Raw genomic sequence first — 14,792 nt, forward strand, 5'->3', positions numbered from 1 at the left:
ATCATTACTGCTGGATATATATATATATATATATATATATATATATATATATATATATATATATATATATATATATAGAACACAGATTCTATATACCACATAATTCCTACAGGATCTATAAAATATAATATATATAGTACTATACATATATTAGTATCACTTTTATTGGAGCCTAAAGGCTAACATTCATTATTAGTTATGTTAGTATTATTGCATTTTCATAGTACTTACTCTTGATGGACCTGTTATGCTCCTCCTCCTCCTGCTGTTTCTGCAGGAGCTCTGTCTCCTCCTGCTGCTTGTGTTTTAGCATCTCCTGAAGAACCTGCAGCTCCTTCTGCTTCTGCCACCTGAACTCCTTCAGCTGCTCCAACAAACTGTTCTCCAACTCCTCCTTCTCACACCGCAAACACTCCAATCGGGCCACAGGCCCCACTACTGACACAGAACCACACACACACACACACACACACACACACAGACAAACAGAAAGACAGACAGACATATGAAATTAGAAAGCCATATAGTGTAGAAATAGATTTATGTTATTCAGGGACCTCATTTATAACACTTTGTGGATTCCTAAGTGAAAGTGTGTGTATTCTGCACAAATAACAGGAAATGGCATATACCCCCCCAAAAATTAGATTTCTAAAGCCTCGACTATGAATTATTGGGAGATAGAGGCGACAATGCAGCGCTAAAGACAAAAAAGGAATTTTAACCACAGGTATGAGTGGCAGCAGCAGCAACCGCAGGTGTGACTGGCATTATATTTACATTTACCCTCCACATCCTTTGTGTCTGTGTATTCGTCCTCGATGCGTCCAGCACACCATCTCCAGAAACGCCTCATTTTTCCTCTGTCCTCTTCAGTGTCTTTCCACAGACTGATCTGTAGAGGTGTTGATGGGATTCCCCTCACGTGTGACATTGGGCCACAGGACATATGGGGTTCTAAAGTTCCAAGAGTGTAGATGAGTTGTTTTTCTTTGAATTTCCTAATTTCATTGCTGCCATAGCAACAACTGGCAATGCAAACAGATGTGTCATTAATGCAGTGACTCTACCTCAACCTGGATTGATTAACCATGTACGGCTCACCGGAGACTGTGATACATATAACATCCCAAAGTGTACTTAATTCTGAGCAAAATCTAACTAGCCTCATTACTGCTGAACTATGAGGGGCCATTTAGGGAGAAATCAGGGAAACACTACTTGTACATACATATGAAACATTTTCACATAAATAGCCTACTACTTACATTTGTGTATAATAATTTAAACGTGCATATATACGCACTTGCCCACTCAATCTCTGGTGCGTAAACATAGAGTTGCACTATGCTTATGTTGGTATGGGGGTGTCTGTGTGTATATAACAATTTTCAGTGCGCCCGGAAGTCATTTCATTGTAATTTCAAGGCAGATATTTCACACGTGTACAGTGCGTATAATAGACAGAGGAAGACTGTTGTACTATTAATATTAGGACAGTTATTGACATTTGTGTAATAAGTAGTGCTTGTCTTAATGACAAATGTAACTGTTTTCCCATATAGAATTGTGTGCTTTATATTGTTTGGAAGAACTTTTTCGTCTCATTTAGAAATATGTGGACTAAGTGCTCAGATTGTCTTATTTATTATGCTCAGTCTCACCATTTTTGGCAGATTTCACCACGTTATTACGAACGTGGATACGTTATCTTCTAATTATAAGCAGTGTGAGCTGTGAAGCTAAGCGAAGCACATGTGCAGAATTTCTAACAATAGCCTGTTTTGTATAGCCTGGCTAACTGACCAATCAGTGAAATTAAATGTGGTTGCTGAGCTTGTTGCAGCTGGGTCAATTTAATTTGATTTCATTGTGTTTCATTTTAAACTCAGCTGCGTGCCATGAGACACAAGTTAATCTGAGCATTTTTTGTTTTAACGCCGACTTAACCTAGCCATGTTTTAAAGTTATCTTGAAATAATTGAGGTTCATCGCTAGAGGGCGCTGTTCATTTTTTTTCTTTTCTTTTTTTTGTATTATTGAACAGGAAAAAACTAAAATAGATGAGGTGGACGTTTTCTATGTATCATATGGAATTTGAGTATATGAGTGAATGTTACTATGTAAATGTAATAGAATTTGTGGATAAGATTATTATGAGATTATTTATAATCAAACGACTACACTATACAACCAAATCTTCCTTTTATTTACATATACAGATATTTATATTTTATTTACAGGGCAGCTCCTCATTGGTTCGGCTCAGAAGCTTCTTTCGATGTCCTCTTTGTCCAGGTACTCCTGCAGAATTTGTAGATAAGATTATTATGAGATTATTTATAATCAAACGACTACACTATACAACCACATCTTCCTTTTATTTACATATTATACAGATATTTATATTTTATTTACAGGGCAGCTCCTCATTGGTTTGGCTCAGAAGCTTCTTTCGATGTCCTCTTTGTCCAGGTACTCCTGCAGAATTTGTAGATAAGATTATTATGAGATTATTTATAATCAAACGACTACACTATACAACCACATCTTCCTTTTATTTACATATTATACAGATATTTATATTTTCTTTACAGGGCAGCTCCTCATTGGTTCGGCTCAGAAGCTTCTTTTCGATGTCCTCTTTGTCCAGGTACTTCTGCAGGTTAGGCATCTCCTCTGCCAACCGCCTGAGGGTAGAAGAGACGTGGTGTGAAGCGTAGCCTGCTGTTAAAGGCTACAGATATAGTACATCTGTGAGGCTAACAGCGCTTATTATATGAAGCCTTATAGAGGTCATATGGAATTATCTCATTCGATCAACCCTAATGTAACCCTTACAAACTTTCATGAACTCATTTGAATAACACTTCCATAGCCCTTAAGAACTTTCTTAAAATGTTTTAGGATGTTCTGAACAGATTATCTCTTAAAGGTTAAATCCCTTGCAGGTCTTAGTCCTGCTCATCCCACATGCTGATGTGTGAGTAAAACAGTGCATAGGTTTAGAGACCTGGACTTGGCGAGATGCAGGCCTATCCTCGCATTTTGGTGCTATTCTGTTACTAGAGGACCTGAACACGCTTCTCCAACAGCACGTTCTTCTGGGACTGATGACAACGCACACACACATGCACACGCACACACACGGGCACACATACAGACATACAGATACTGTTTAATTTCTTCACATCTGTAGATACACTAGCATAAGTTGATATATATGTTTATGAGTTTGATTATGAGCTGATTTCAACTTGACACGTAAAGAGTATATAGTATACATAGAGAGCGCATTGTTTTACCAGATTGAGTGCTACAGATTCTTGTGATGAAAGGTGTCAAACCCAGCCATATGAAGAAAACAAGTACTAGGTTAGTCCCTTAAAGGTTTAAAGGAGTCTCCCTTAAAGGTCTTAGTCCTGCTAACACCACATGCTGATGTGTGAGTGAAACAGTGCAGAGGTGTAGAGACCTGGACTTGGCGACATGCAGGTCTTTCCTGGCAATTAGTGCTGCATTCTGCTGCAGGAGAACCAGAACATGCTTCTCCACACACACACACACACAGGGGCACACATACAGGTGCGCACATATACACAGATACACATTCTGTTTAATTTCTTCACATCTGCAGACTAGAGTAAGCTGAGGATATAGTGTTAAATCAGGTACTACATAAACAGTATATAGTATATATACAGAGGATATTGTGTTAAACCAGGTACTACATACAGAGTATATAGTATATAAACAGAGTATATAGTTTTACCAGATGATCGTGCTGATCTTTGATCTCCTGGTTCTTTATCTCCAGAGCCACTTTCAGACTCATAATGTCCTCCTCTATGGGCTGGTATAACACACACACACACACACACACACACACACACACACACACACACGCACACACACGTGCACACGCGCACACGCACACACACGAATCATCACTAGAGCCAGTACAATGGACAGGTGGGAATGTGTACTGAATGTGTACTGCTGCTATAAGTGAAAGGTGGAGGTACTGGTGGATGTGTACTGACACTATAAGGGATCTCTACCTGCAGTGACAGTCTGAGCTTCTCAAGTTCTTCCTCCAGAGATTTCTTCTCCTGTTCACAGGCCATTTTCATATCTGCCAGAGCAAGTATCATTACTGCTGGATATATATATATATATATATATATATATATATATATATATATATATATATATATATAGAACACAGATTCTATATACCACATAATTCCTACAGGATCTATAAAATATAATATATATAGTACTATACATATATTAGTATCACTTTTATTGGAGCCTAAAGGCTAACATTCATTATTAGTTATGTTAGTATTATTGCATTTTCATAGTACTTACTCTTGATGGACCTGTTATGCTCCTCCTCCTCCTGCTGTTTCTGCAGGAGCTCTGTCTCCTCCTGCTGCTTGTGTTTTAGCATCTCCTGAAGAACCTGCAGCTCCTTCTGCTTCTGCCACCTGAACTCCTTCAGCTGCTCCAACAAACTGTTCTCCAACTCCTCCTTCTCACACCGCAAACACTCCAATCGGGCCACAGGCCCCACTACTGACACAGAACCACACACACACACACACACACACACACACACAGAGACAAACAGAAAGACAGACAGACATATGAAATTAGAAAGCCATATAGTGTAGAAATAGATTGATGTTATTCACGGACCTCATTTATAACACTTTGTGGATTCCAAAGTGAAAGTGTGTGTATTCTGCACAAATAACAGGAAATGGCATATACCCCCCCAAAAATTAGATTTCTAAAGCCTCGACTATGAATTATTGGGAGATAGAGGCGACAATGCAGCGCTAAAGACAAAAAAGGAATTTTAACCACAGGTATGAGTGGCAGCAGCAGCAACCGCAGGTGTGACTGGCATTATATTTACATTTACCCTCCACATCCTTTGTGTCTGTGTATTCGTCCTCGATGCGTCCAGCACACCATCTCCAGAAACGCCTCATTTTTCCTCTGTCCTCTTCAGTGTCTTTCCACAGACTGATCTGTAGAGGTGTTGATGGGATTCCCCTCACGTGTGACATTGGGCCACAGAACATATGGGGTTCTAAAGTTCCAAGAGTGTAGATGAGTTGTTTTTCTTTGAATTTCCTAATTTCATTGCTGCCATAGCAACAACTGGCAATGCAAACAGATGTGTCATTAATGCAGTGACTCTACCTCAACCTGGATTGATTAACCATGTACGGCTCACCGGAGACTGTGATACATATAACATCCCAAAGTGTACTTAATTCTGAGCAAAATCTAACTAGCCTCATTACTGCTGAACTATGAGGGGCCATTTAGGGAGAAATCAGGGAAACACTACTTGTACATACATATGAAACATTTTCACATAAATAGCCTACTACTTACATTTGTGTATAATAATTTAAACGTGCATATGTACGCACTTGCCCACTCAATCTCTGGTGCGTAAACATAGAGTTGCACTATGCTTATGTTGGTATGGGGGTGTCTGTGTGTATATAACAATTTTCAGTGCGCCCGGAAGTCATTTCATTGTAATTTCAAGGCAGATATTTCACACGTGTACAGTGCGTATAATAGACAGAGGAAGACTGTTGAACTATTAATATTAGGACAGTTATTGACATTTGTGTAATAAGTAGTGCTTGTCTCAATGACAAATGTAACTGTTTTCCCATATAGAATTGTGTGCTTTATATTGTTTGGAAGAACTTTTTCGTCTCATTTAGAAATATGTGGACTAAGTGCTCAGATTGTCTTATTTATTATGCTCAGTCTCACCATTTTTGGCAGATTTCACCACGTTATTACGAACGTGGATACGTTATCTTCTAATTATAAGCAGTGTGAGCTGTGAAGCTAAGCGAAGCCCATGTGCAGAATTTCTAACAATAGCCTGTTTTGTATAGCCTGGCTAACTGACCAATCAGTGAAATTAAATGTGGTTGCTGAGCTTGTTGCAGCTGGGTCAATTTAATTTGATTTCATTGTGTTTCATTTTAAACTCAGCTGCGTGCCATGAGACACAAGTTAATCTGAGCATTTTTTGTTTTAACGCCGATTTAAGTAATCCTCTTTGCCATTAGCTTAGCTAGCCAATAAAGCTAAGCTAGTTAGCCAGCCTAGCTAACTAACTGATATGTTTCAATGTGGAGACGCAGTAAGAGTGTCTCTAATAATTTGAGTTTGTTTTCAGTCGGTACGTACACTCAATAAATTTGTATGCAAAACATACAACAAAGCTCAAACACCAACACACGTACTATGACACAAGAGACATATATACACCCAAGCCGATTACACATAACAGAGAACAGGTGAACGACACGAGAGGGTGTGGCAACACAGACGAACACACACACACCAAGTTGTTTGAGGAGGGGGCGGGGCCACAACATGACACTAAGCCTATACACACTGTTCCAAAACTACCCTGTAGGGTACCATCTCCATGGAAGTATATTTTTAAAAGCATGTTTGATAACCATATTTATACTGGAACAATTTAATCAAATGTGTTGTGTTTTTTGTTCCTCTCTAAGACCTTTCGGACACCGATATTCAGATTTGAGTCTGAGCAAGTTGAGAAAGCCACTGTGAGGGTTTCTGGGTGCTCTGGAGGAACACCCAGAAGTTGTACACCTGCACCATGCCTGAGACCCCTCTGCCCCTGACACAACTTCCCAGGAATGTGGGCATGTACCTGGACTATGAGGATGGACAGCTGTCTTTCTATATCGTGCTAACATATCTACATATTTATCGGAAACCTCCGGGAGAAGAAGCTGTATCCCCTCTTTGCACTGCTGGACAGACACACTCATAACACTGTACTCATCAAAAGCAGCAGCAGAGATGCACTGAGTCATATCCCGCTACACACCTCTCAGGCCAGCTTGTTTGCACATTTTGTCATAAAACTTAAGATGTCATTTGTTGCTGTTATATATAAAATTACCAAATTAAAAAATAAATAAATCAAAAAGTACTTGTGCCTAGAGAAACACAGCCAATCACATAAACAAGATATAATGTCAGTAATGTTTGCGGCAGGTGTTTCAAATGTGCCCAGACTCATATTCAAAAATATCCATGTTTCGACAGTTTGAAGGTGGCCATGACACTAACAGTCTGGTGGGAATTCCACAAGATATCAAACTCCACACTCACACAAACTATTCATTCTCCCATTTGGAACAATCCAGAATTTACCATGAACAAAAATATTAAACTTTACATCTTGGTTAGAAAAAGGCATTACACACCTTAAACATATTTATCATAAGACTTCTTTCATGTCATGCCCACAACTAGCCCCAAAATACGGTATAGAAAGCACCCAGTTCCTACAATACCATCAGCTAAGATCACCTATGTGTTCAAAAATCAATTCCGATACCTACATCCATATCAGAATTTCTAAACATTCCTAATACAAAAAATCTATTATCTAAGATACACAAAATAATAGTGAAATCAAAACTCACAGTTACCTTCCCAACGAGACAATGGGAGGAAGATTGATTACCAGCCCCCGACGCCACAGTTTGGATTAAAATGTGTAATAATCATTACCACATGATAGCAACACTAACCTACAATGCATTCAGTACAAAATAATACAGAGTACATTATACTACACATTGGATGTTTAAAATTGGTTTCACAAGCTCAGCAATCTGTACATACTTTACTCAAAACACAGCTGACGATTACATTCACGCCACATGGCAGAGCACACCTATCAAGCAATTTTGGCAAGTCGTCATCACCATCATATCCCATGCTTTAAATAACCATATCCATCCAACACCATCTGTATGTCTCCTAGGTGACATATCATCAACCAATATGACAGGATACTATGTATAACATTATAATATTGATTTAATAAAAATATTGCAAAAAAACAACAAACAAAAAAACATACTCATGAACTGGAAAACAAAAAATAACGTTAGTGTCACCCAATAGAAAAATCTATTGATAGACTGTATAGCAATAGAATAATTCTCAGAATTAATCAATAACAGAACCAATAATCTAGACTGGACACCTTTGATAAAATCCATACAGAGCCAATCCATAAACGATAAATATCACACTCTAATACGTGTACATATACAATCCAACATACATGTACTTGCACATAACTATACACATATATATATATACATACATACATACATACATACATACACACACGCACACACACACACACACACATCATTCCTGTAATGGTGCAGATGGCGAATACTTAAAAATATTCTATATACATTTTGCGTTTGTCTGTTCATTTGTCTGTCTTATTTTTAATAATAAAGCTCTAAAGGTCCTCTGATGAGGGGTAGTAAATTAATATATTTATTTCTCCAGATTTCTAACTCTGAGAGAAAAAAAAAATGTCCTTTTACAAATTGCACCTCGTTGTGGACCTCGGCTAGGTTTACATTCCAGGTTATTATTTTAGAATTCAAGGGGAGGAGCTGCAGAAGTTGGAAGAATTAATTAGGAAAAAAGAAGTTATCAGAGCAATAGAGGAATTAAACACACGCAAGACTCCAGGAGCCGATGGTTTACCTGCTGAATTTCATAAGGTGTGCGTTAGTGAAATTGCTGATCTTCAGGCTGATGTTTTTAATGAAGCATTAGATGGGGGGCAATTGCATGATTCATTTTATCATAGTGTGATATCATTAATATATAAAAAAGGAGATCCTTGTAAGTTGGATAATTGGAGACAGGTTAACCCTATTGAACTTGGAGTACAAAATTTGTGTAAAAATAATTGTTAATAGGTTGTCAGAAATATTGAATGATATCATAGAGTTGGAACAGATATGTGTGATAAGAGGAAGATACATGTGGGATAGTTTAGGAGAAATAAGGAGTTTGGTTACTAAAGGGTCTGAGAGGGATTTTTATATAATAGGACTGGATCAGAAAAAGGCCTTCGATTATATTTCTAGAGACTACTTATGGTGTACATTGGAACATTATGGTTTTCCAGAGAGGTTTGTAAATATGATTACATTATTGTATAGTAAATCAAAAGTACAAATTAATGTTAATGGTGTGTTAACTGAAGATTTTGAAATACATAGAGGGGTTAAACAAGGATGCCCATTGAGTGCTGCATTATATGTCATCGCTATTAGCCCACTATTATATAAAATTAAAAAATGATCAGCAATTACAAGGTGTTCAAATGTTAGTTATGGAAAGATGGAAATGATGTGACGGCTTATGTCAAGAATCAAAATGAGTTTCATATAGTTAAGAGACACTTTGAAATGTATGAAGTTGTGGCTGGAGGGAAATTAAATGAAAGTAAAAGTCAAGGGGTATGGATAGGAGATGGGCAACCTGTACCAATAAATGTAGAAATAAAAAATGAAATTAAAATATTAGGTTTGATGGTAGTAAATGGTAGATGTAGCGAATGGAATTGGGAGAAGAAGGATTGTGAAATTAAACTAGAATTGGGAAAATAGAGGGTGTCAAACTATAAGACTAGAAAACAGGAGGTTAAGACCTTTGTTTTGTCGAAATTGTTGTTTTTGACTACGGTTTTCCCTCCGGATGAGAAATGTATTAAGAGGTTGAATAAAATGTGTGTTCATTTTATTTGGGGAAATAACAGAGAAGTGACAAAACGGGAAATTATGTACAAGTCGAAAGATAAAGGCGGATTAGGGGGAGTTGAGTTAACTCGGAAATTAGAAAATGCCTTTTGCAAAAATGTAACGAAAGCTATATTTCGGAAAGCAATTTGGGTAGGAGATGTAAATCAGTGGAAGAAAAGAAACATGCTCCTTATTTTATTATTATTATTGTGCAATGTATAATAACTGCAGAAATAGTTTTTAAACGGATTGTGTGTGAGTTGAAAAGGTTGAAGACGTTTGATATGAGAGGAAAAATTCCCCGGACTCTTTTAGACATATAAATGTATGATGTATACCTAATTTACAGATGTAAATTGTATTGTTAATTATTAATGTATAGAGTGAAGGTAGTCTGTGTCCTCTGGTAGATATTGTTTGTGAGGTTTTTGTGATGGAGTGTTTTTATTGAATTGAATTGAATTTTCTTAATAAAGTCAATTTAAAAATGGAGAAAGGCGGTCCTAGAAACATTATTTATGTACATGAGCTTCGAACGAGAGGGTGGGATCCATAACTCCAAGATCTTTAACCGTTAGATAAGATGTGATTGGGAGACCATTGAGGTTCATGGAGTAATTAGAGAGTGGGGACCTAGCTGACTCTGGGCCTTATAGAAACACCTCTGAATGTCTCCGAATGTTAGAAATTAATTAAAAATACTAATGTCAATGTATTTACGACACATGCATTTAGGACATGTAAGTTTTTCAATCACAACAAAACATGTTGTTGTATTTTTTGCATTATGCTTACTACAGAATTAACAGTCAAAAGTTCAGTGAGTTTGCATGCAGAGTTGTAACTCTGCTTATTACTAGAACTGTGGCTAGAATCAAAATCAATGCTAGTGTCATTCCTAAATCCCCAATCAGCTAGTTGTGAAGTTAACATTCAAATAGAAAATAAAAATGCAGACTTCAGAATTAGTTAAATAGCTGAGGGAATAGAATAAATTATCCGTTGCTACCCCTGTCTTTTATCATCCCTCCATCCCTCCATCCCATGCCATCTTCCTCTATTATTTGCTTTTCTATTTTGTTCTGGTATCTCCTTATCTCTTTTTAAAAAAACATTGGCCAAAAGCAGCTGCATCATTACCTGGTTTGGGAACTGCACCACCTTTGACCGCAAGACCCTCCAAAGAATAGTGAGAACAGCTGAGAAGATCATTGAGGTCTCTCTTCCCTCCATCACGAACATCTACATAACACGCTGCATCCGGAAAGCCACCAACATTGTGAAAGACCCCACACACCCTTCACATGAACTGTTCACCCTTTTGCCATCTGGAAGAAGGTACCGCAGCATCCAGTCCCGCACCTCCAGACTGTGCAACAGCTTCTTCCCAGAAGCCATTAGACTCCTGAACTCTGGCTAACTCCAATTCCAATTCAGATTCCAAAATGGGCACTTTTATACATGCTTATAGACAGTCACTCACACACACACACACACACACACACACACACACAACACACACACACAAACATACATACGTACATACATACATACATACATACATACATATATACATACATATCTATACACACACTCACACATTGTTTTGCATTGGACTAGTGCTGAAGTCAAACGTCACACAAATAAACTATGCACTCCTGTTGCAGTCTTGCACATTATCCTACTTGCTGCTAGAGTACTGTACTAAACCAGCACTGTACTCTGAACTGTTCTGGCTGCTACCGGTGACTGCTATGTTCAGGGTAGCATATCACTGATTGCTATGCACAACTCGCTTTACATATGCCCAGTACTGTGTACTGTACTAAATTGCAGTCTACTCATTTTCTATTTTGTATTTGTGCTGTCCTGTGTTTATTATTGTTTATTTAATGTTTATTTAATGACATTTTGCACTATATTGGACTGTTTGCACTTGTGTAGCATGTTGTCTGTTGCACTGTTGTTTTTAGGTTGCACCATGGTCCTGGAGGAACATTGTTTCGTTTTTGTTGTGTACTTGTATATAGCTGAAATGACAATAAAACCTCTTGAACTTGAACTTGAAGTCCCTCCAGACAGGCCAAGCCCTACAGCCTTGTACTGGGCCGCAGGATCAAGCAGCGCCTGTGGGAAGTGCTCTTCTGTCCGACTCTGCGAGAGGAAGTGAAGCCTGATGGACAGTTCCACGTGACTGAGAGCTTCTCTACTCCAATTTTCAACAGCTTCGTGCCGCACTTTGAAGTGGACATGAGTGGAGAACCCACGCCTGAGCAGCCTAAGAAGAAAAGCCGAAGACACTGACTTTATTATTATTATTGTGACTGTTATTGTCATCCTTGTTTGTATTATTACTATTATTCTTATTATTATTGTGATTGCTGTTGTTAACTTTTTATATTCTATATGTAGAGTTTCTGTATTGTTTAAAATTTGTTTAAGCTTTTCTTAATTTTAAATTTAGTCAATCAGTCTGCCCTTTGTAAAATAATTGTGTAATAGTTCATGAGATGTCATTGTAATAACATTTTAAAATTATTTTGCATTATAATAAATTTACTGTAAATAACAATAACTTTAAATGTTTAAGGTGTGGCATCTTAAATAAATCGATAGAACTGTACATCTTCTTTCTAACGTTACAATTCGAGTCTTAATTTGCATCTCTTATCAGTGGAAGATGCACTTGCTCACACCTTTCCTTTAGATTCCTTTTGTACACACTTCAGACTGTGACCATGAGATGCTTGAATGAAAATTGAACATTCACCCTTGTGTGCCGAATGTTAGCTAATGCATCATGATGAGCCTATCCTTGTTGAGTTACTTAGTGAGATCATTCTCATAGCAAGTTCATTACACCTTGTTTACTTGTTGTATTGCAGTGAGCAGTTTCAATCTTAGTTACAATCTTAGTTATCAAAGACTCATTCCACCCAACCACAATACATCAGAGAGCTGTTTTGCATGTCAGTGCATCTTCACCTTGAGCCACAAAGTTAAATAGCTTTTAGGCCTGGTTCAGGCTTCAGTTCTTACTTCACAGTATTCTCACTGCTGAGCTGAGTATAGAGTTCATTTTGTGAAAATAAATGTTTTCCCTCAGAATAGGGAGACATATCTAGAGTTGTGGGGCACAGCAGAACCACTTCAAACTGGCAGTGTTTGAGTGCTGTCATATGGCAGATTAGATCTAGTGGAGCTCATTTGATGGTGCAGATAAGAAATTTGGGTAACATTACTGAAGGGCACTGTTCAGAGTGCTAGATGACTCCCACATAAGCCCTTAATGACAATTGACATAAACATACTTGAACATTTATAAATGCTTATGCCAAGAAGCATCAGCTGACATTAAAAGCTGCTTTTGACATCTTTGATATCAAGTTAACATAACTAAATCAAGTGGCACATTTTTGGTAAGATTAGGAGATGAAATAACACTAGGTGGGGAGAAATTACATCACACATTATAACAACTGACTTTGCAGTTATGTGTTTGTTTGTTTTTTTTAACTAAAATTAAATTACATTTTAACAAAATGTTTAATTAATAAAATATTTTATTCTTTAATCCTTTAATGAAGCATCATGTTCTTCAGGTCAGTGAAGACCTGCCAAAAATACTGCGGGTCATTGTTAATCTGCAGCATCTTGCCACTCATGCGGTTAGCAATGTCCAGGGATCGGGCCCAGAAGGCCCCTTTGTTTTCCTCCACCAGGAAAGCTTTGGCTGGGTAGCTGATCTCCTCACACATGTAGGAGCAAGACACATACAAGCATGTGAGCAGCACGGCCTGCAGCTCCTCCTTGGTGGCCACCTCAGCTGAAATGATGTCACGGCACAGCATGAAGAGAAAGACCACGGTGCTTGGAATGAGGAAGCTTTGCTCCTGCCATTCTATCAGTGTCACGTAGCGGTCCACAATGCGCAGCCACTGCACGGGCTCGTCAGCAGTCAGGTCCTTCAGCAGGCAGCAACGCCGGCACAAGAACGCACCCAGGCATGTGAGCAGCTCGCTGGTGGAGGACTGCATGAGCAGTCTAGGCATGCTTTCAGTGCTGGCCTGGCCCAGCCTTTCAGGCTTACTCGCAGTGGCGGACTGGGTTAAAGAAACATCACAAAAGACAATTCACAACTGGAACCGGATTATGAGTGATAACAGTGGGCTCACCACCTTCCTGTCTTTTGTCCTCATGTTGGTTGATAACGGTACTCACAGTAGCTCCATCCAGGCCATTGCCAGAGGCAAGCTTCATGGACCGCTTTGTCTTGGGTGACAGAGCTTTGCCAGAATGTCCTCGGGAGAGCAGGGTAAAGATCTGGCATTTCTTGACTCTGGTCTTCTTTTTCTTTTCTGTCTGAGATGCTGTCAAATCCAAGACGCCAGAATCCTTACCACAGATTGGCATGGAACATGCACTACCCATATTGTATGGACTATTTCAGATCAAGAAGAATGTGAACAGAAGAGAGTAAGGTGGAATAAGTATTTGCGGAGAAAAACGGTATATCGATATTAGTACATCCATGGCTTATTAAATTCCATTTACAGAACGCTGAACTAAACAGGTTACGTTTATTGACATTGTAACATAAAATAGATTACAAAACGAAAATCAATTAACAGTTCGGAAAGTAACATAAGCTACACTACTCACGTGTAGAATTTGTACTCAAATCTGAGAAGAATATCCTATTTTAAAACAGTTGGGATCAGGCCTACAGTGAGAATGCCAACAGTAAATGATTTTTTATATGCCTCTTTGTTGTTCTTATATAATGTTTGGCGTCTATCATTATGATGTAACAATAAAGTTACTATCGCTGCATCAGAATCGTGCATAATTAATCCTATAAGAATAGGAGACCACACAGATAAATATTTCAGGGTTGATTCTATGTATTCAACACTGGCTACAGATGTTATGTAACAGTCACCCCAAACGCAATCCACGCGCTGTCTTTTCCCCTTTACCGGCACGCGCGCGCTTAAACGTTCCAGTGGAGCAAGGAGTAAGCATAGTTTAGAACATGCGATGCTGATCCTTGCGTTCCGTGGATCAATGCCTTTGGGACAAATATATTGGATCGTACATGAAAATATGTGTGCTGGTTTTGTAATCAAACAGCAG

Source organism: Electrophorus electricus, chromosome 10 (assembly GCF_041902795.1).
Source record: "Electrophorus electricus isolate QZ-2024a chromosome 10, ASM4190279v1, whole genome shotgun sequence".
In the NCBI taxonomy this organism is placed as follows: Eukaryota; Metazoa; Chordata; class Actinopteri; order Gymnotiformes; family Gymnotidae; genus Electrophorus; species Electrophorus electricus.